Raw genomic sequence first — 6,073 nt, 5'->3', positions numbered from 1 at the left:
CAAAGGATCCTCTAACAGAAAAAGAATATGGAAGGAATCCAAGTGCACTTGGATAAGATTGGTAAGTAGATTGCTGCTGTGGAATATCATTTACAATGTATGATTCAATTTAAAAAAAACAACATGGACAGAATGAATATACAATATCATGTTTTCTTATTTTCTTTTTTTAAAAAAATGGCTAATATGAATGAAGAGAAATATCAACTGACAGTTTTGTCAAAGTAAGTTTCAGACCAGCCTTGGTTCCAGAGTGAGATTCTGACTACATACACACATTAACATACACACAAATACACATAACACACACAGGAACATATGTACACACACAGAAGCACACACATGCATGCACACACAGGAACATATACACACATACAAACACACACACACACACACACACACACACACACACACACACAAGAACATGAACAAAACCACACAAGAGGGAAGGAGGAGTGGGCAGACACAGTGATTGGCATTCTGATCTCTGTGTACAGTCACATTCCTGGTGGACAGGCTGTACTCTGGATACCTTCTCCTGCAGAGAAGCTGGAACTTCTTGGATGGTCAGGTTGAGGACACAAAGTCCATAAAACTAAGCATGACAGGTAATAAAATACTGTTTGAATAAAGTATGAAACCATTGTGAATGACTGTGATGAGTGAATAATATCAAAAATCCTAAACCCTTGAACTTATAACAGGTGAAAACATACTATTGCCATGGTCTTCATTATCTTCTCCCCTACCCCCAAAAACTGCTGATCCAACAACTGGATGGACATAGGACAAAGGCAGAAGAAAGAAAAAGATATAGCAAGCACATGTCACATCATTAATACATTAACTGTATTTTCAGTAACTAAATAGTTAATAATGGAAAGGTTTCATAATATGTTAGCCAATAAACTCAAAAGAATTGTTGGACTTAGAAAACATAGCATTTGTAACTGTTTACAAAGGAATTGATCTAAAAGAAAACTCAAGTTCATCTAAGAACATGGGGTTAAAAAGTTTAATGAGGAACATTACAGCTCAAGAGGCTTCAATACTCAGGCATCCTTGTAACCAAGTCTACTATGGTTTAAGTATGGGGCTGGGAGGTGGCTCAGTGTTAAGAGACCTGCAGCTCTGAAAAGGGTCTAGATTCTGTTTCCAGCACCCACATTAGCAGCTCATAACCACCTACAACTTCAGTTCCAGGGAATCTGACAACCTTTTCGGGCCTTCCCTATGTGCATGTGCTACATATACACACAGACACCTGAATATATGTGCTATATAAACACATAGGCACATACATACATATAAAATTTAAAAATAAAAATCTAAAGAAAGTTTTTTAAAATAGTCTTAAGAGACATATAGCCAAATATAACAGACGAATCTTGTTTGAATCCTGCCTTAAACACACTAGGCACATGTAGTTTTGCTTTTGTTTGTTTGTTTTGAAGGTGCTTGCCTTACAAACATGAGGAGTTGAAATCAACCCCAGTGAATCAAAGAAAAAAGCCAGGCAAGGTGACACTCTTTTGTAACCCCAGCATTACAGAGCTAAGAAATAAATAAATCCCTGAAACTCATTGGCCAGCCAACCAAGCCTATTTGACCTGGGTTGGGCCAATAAAAAAGGATGCCTCCAAAAAAATATATAAATAAATAAAAATTGGGCAGTATTGAGAAACAACAGGTATTCTTACCTCCACATGCTTATACACACATGCACACACCCATTAAGCTACACAAATATGAATGGGAACATACATGTGCACACACAAACACACACATGAGGAACCATTTATGTTTCTAAGCTTAAAGGAATTAAGATATCCTTTTAGAAAAATTATGTCTGTTAGAGACCCTTGCTGGGATTTTCTGTGGGTAAAATGATAACAATAGGACCTGCTATGGAGGAATCATCAGTAAAGATGGAGATGATGTAGTGATGTAGTGTAGAGAAAGACGACATTCTTGTCTTATTCAAAGGTTTGGCAAACTCTAGGTAGCTTGAATCTATAATGTTCTTCCCAGTTTAGTGTGTGGCACTTAGCTGATGGCAATAATTTGGAAGGTTACAGAACCTTCAGATGACTTTGGGCTGGAGGAGATGGGTCACTGAAAGGCTATAGCCTTTCAGTACTAAAGCCAGGCCTTACTTTTGATCCATTTCTCCACCTCCGGGTCTGGCCTCCAAACAAGGAACTCTATCACAGGAACTTCCAACACAGAGCCACTCTTCCAAAACTGTGGGCCAAAGTAAATCTACCCTCCCTTAAGTTGGGCTTCAGACACTATGTCATAGTAATGAGAAAATAGATCAATAGAAAACAAGCTACAATAAAAATCTATGTAGATTCTGGGTGTAGAATTATTAAACTTTCTCTACTGATTAGGGAGTTGGATTCCCATAGTTATGTCAACTTAGCTTAGATCACAGTAAAAATAACAGAGACAAATCAAAAACCCTGGTATCTTTTATCCCAGGTGCAAGGGTATTTCCAACCCATTCAGACTGTCTTCCCTAGAAAGAAACAAAATGCTTAAAATCTAGCAAGGACCCATGCTGCTAAAAGGCAAAGAGAATTTTTATATTGGCCTACACCATGTTGAAAGAAGATTGCCTCCAGGGAAGCCACAAAGCCCTGAGTTTATCCTTTAATCTTCAATGAAATTGACAGGGCATGCCAAGAATTTTCCATTTTATTGCAAATCCTCTCAGAAGGCAGCAACCGTTCTCTTTGTTTCAGGAGAACTCAATTTGGCAACATCAACTCTGCAAGTCTACTGTGTGGAACGACATGGAAGTACTTTCCTCTCTTGGGCCTCCGAAGTCTGTTCCAGGATTAGGGACTTGGTCCACAACAACAATTGAATGCTCAAAGAAAAACAAAACCCCTTAGAGACAATAAGCAATGTGTTCAGAAACTTGAAGAAGGTGGTCAGCAATCTATACTTTTACATTCTGTCTGGTCCCCTCTGCTTGCACAGCCTATAAACTAAGATTATTCCTATATTTGTAATGCTTCCAAATAATCAGAAGTGTACCATCTCATGAAATGTGAAATGTATATGAAGTTGAAATTTTTAAGCACGAAATTCAGAAAAACAAATGTAGCTTGAAATCAGAAACACAGTCAAGTTCATATTTTGTGCACCTGTTCCTCTGGCTGGTGGCATGGTTTTGGGGTTAAAATGAAAGCTTTGGACAGTGAGGTATATCTGGCAGAAGTAGGTAAATTGAGTGAATCTTTAAAGACTATTAATCATCCCATTTCCTACTCACGCTCTGTTTCTGGTCTGCCATGTTGTCACCAGCCTCCATCCGGTGCTCCTACTGCTCTACCTTCCCACCAGGATGTTCTGAAATCTCAAAATAGACCTTTCTGCCCTTATGTTGTTTATGGTGACAGCAATACTAAAGTAACTAACAGTGTCCATGTATAGTTTTGCTATAACACAGCTGTGGCTCTTTGCTGGCATATCCTCCCTGATACTTTGCCCCTACAACAGCCCAGGTGAGCATCTACAATAGAAGCAGAACACAACAAACAAAACAAAACTAAAATATTTATTATCTGTCCATTTCCAGAAGAAAAAAGTCTGCATCATGGCATAGCAGGGAATAGGAGCTGGGCAGTGGGCAATTCGGAAGCAAGCAAAGCAATTGACGAGCTTGGGCCAAATTCTTTTCTCCACTGCAACTTGCTTCTCCACTGAGTTACTTTCAGTGTCCTTTTTTCATATTGTATGCATTGTATGCATGCATTTCATCACTAAAATCGAATATTAGAACAGAACCCTTCTGCTTTCTTCATTCTCCCAAATCTCACAATCACATTGGGCCCATGTCATAGATCCTAAAATATATTTTCTTCTCACATTTCATCCCTAATAACATTGACATCTTCACCTCAATCCCTGAAAACTGATCCTCAATTGCTTACTCCCAAAAACACCATCCACCCAGCATGCTAGTTGTAAAAATTACATAAAATTTTACCAGAATTTATATATGTATAAAATAGGGGGACAGTCCCCAGAAATGCAAAATGGATTGTTTTTATTGGCTGGTTGCAGAAGGCACTCAATGGGACAAAGGTCTGCAAACTTCAATGTTACTTCACATCTTGTTTTATATTCCTAATAACCTCAGAAGACTAGCCATCCATAAGAGCAGAGAGAGGTCAGGACCCCTGTGGTTCCAAAGCTTTACATCCAACAGTGTCTATATGTAATTAAATTCCATTTCTCTTTGGTTCAGAAACCTTTATGCTGACAGCCCCTAAGTGAAATAAAGAAATCCAAGATAAGGTGGCTGGGGTAGGATGGAGGGATGAGGGGGTGGCAGGGAACAACATAGCAAAGTCCAACCAGCCATATGGTATTATCATCCTGGGGAAAATCCATGTTAGCATTTTATTTCAGCCAGAAGTAGATTAGACAGATAAATTTTTCAAAATAAAACACAATCAGTTAATTAAAGTGAAGAAAGGCTTTATTTGTTTTATACTAGCATGGATTGAAGACAGCTACCATGTGGCACTGTGCCAAGAGATGGTATTTCCTATATCAGGCCTTGTAAACAAGGCAGCAGGGGGTGCTGGGTAGACAGTGCTCTGGCCCTTCATCTTCAGCCAAAGCAGCATTGCTTTGTCTCACAAGGCAGCATCTTCTCTAGAGCTTTTAGTGACTGAAAAGCATTCTGTAGCTAAAAAGTTTGGAGGGAGCTCTCCTAGCTTCATGGCACCTAGAAACATCACAACCCAGTAGATGGTCCATATGAGTAATTCCCCTTAATGCAATGCCTCAGTTTCTTCTATAGTTAAAATTCATATAATAGTAACTATTAATAATAAAAATCAACAAGGGGTGGTTTGTGAGTTGATATTCATCAAGCACTTAGTACATATAATACATAATAAATGATTTGCACATGTTTGTCAAATGAATAAATAAAATATTAGACAATTATCCATAATTAAAGCTGAAGAGCAGTCTGGGTGGTTTTGTTCCCATTGGGGGGGGAGGGGAATCAGGTAATATTTGAAGTATTCTGCACTGTAAGTTGGGCTATAAAGGGAAGTTTGCTTTGGGCAGGGGGGCATTTTGAAACTAGCATATTAAAGCAGTCATTCCTTATTACCAAAGAATCGATAGTTTGTAGACATATCCAAATGATGATGCTAATGGCAGCTTACAGTCTACACAGCAATGCAGACATATTGTGGTGCATTGTTTTCTGTGAGATAAACCAACACACCACTGGACCCAGATGATGTAATTTAATCCACTTCACTGCTTAAAGACCTGAGAGGAGCAGAGAGAGCATGGAATAGGCTCACACAAGGTTTTGGTACAGATCTGTCTGTGACCTCACCAAATGTACAGGCTGAAGTCCTAGCCCCCAGTATCTCAGATGATGGTTCTCTTTGAAATGGGATAATTGTATGTAAGCAAGATCAAGTAAACATGACAGGGCACAGTAGCAGCATCTACCTTCATTCCAATTGTAGATACCTTTATGTGTAGGGGGATGTATGGAGATGGACACATCAGAACAAGGCCATGTGAAGATGAAGTCACCCAAGGAGAGATGCTTCTACCAGTCAAGAAATACCAACAGCTTGCTTCAAGCTTCTAGCAGCCTGGAGGGAAGCCTGCAACAGACTACTTCCCATGTTCTCAAATAGATCTAACTTGGAAATATCTGCATCTCATATTTCTGAAGTTTAGAACTCCAAGATGGCAAATTTCTGTTTAAGCCACGCAGCTGGTGGCTGTAAGGTTGGAGCTGCTGTAGCAATCTAATACAGGACTACCTGTAGTTAAGAAACATTAATAAAGGCACTTCCTTTCTTTACCTGCTGGTTCATCTTTTCTTGTAGTAGAGAGTTTTTTGAACGTTGCTGTGGCAGGAGCTGCATCTACAGGGTCAGCCTCTGAAGACTGCTACTTAGAACTTTGAGTTCAGCAAGGGAGGCAGAGGAGTAAATAGATCTGTGGGAGGGCAGTGTAAAGAATAAAGCAGACTGGGAAAGCAAGATGAAAGGCATTGCTTCTCCAAATAAACAAG

This window comes from Phodopus roborovskii, unplaced genomic scaffold, assembly GCF_943737965.1.
Source record: "Phodopus roborovskii unplaced genomic scaffold, PHOROB, whole genome shotgun sequence".
NCBI lineage: Eukaryota > Metazoa > Chordata > Mammalia > Rodentia > Cricetidae > Phodopus > Phodopus roborovskii.
This window is presented reverse-complemented; position numbering follows the sequence as displayed.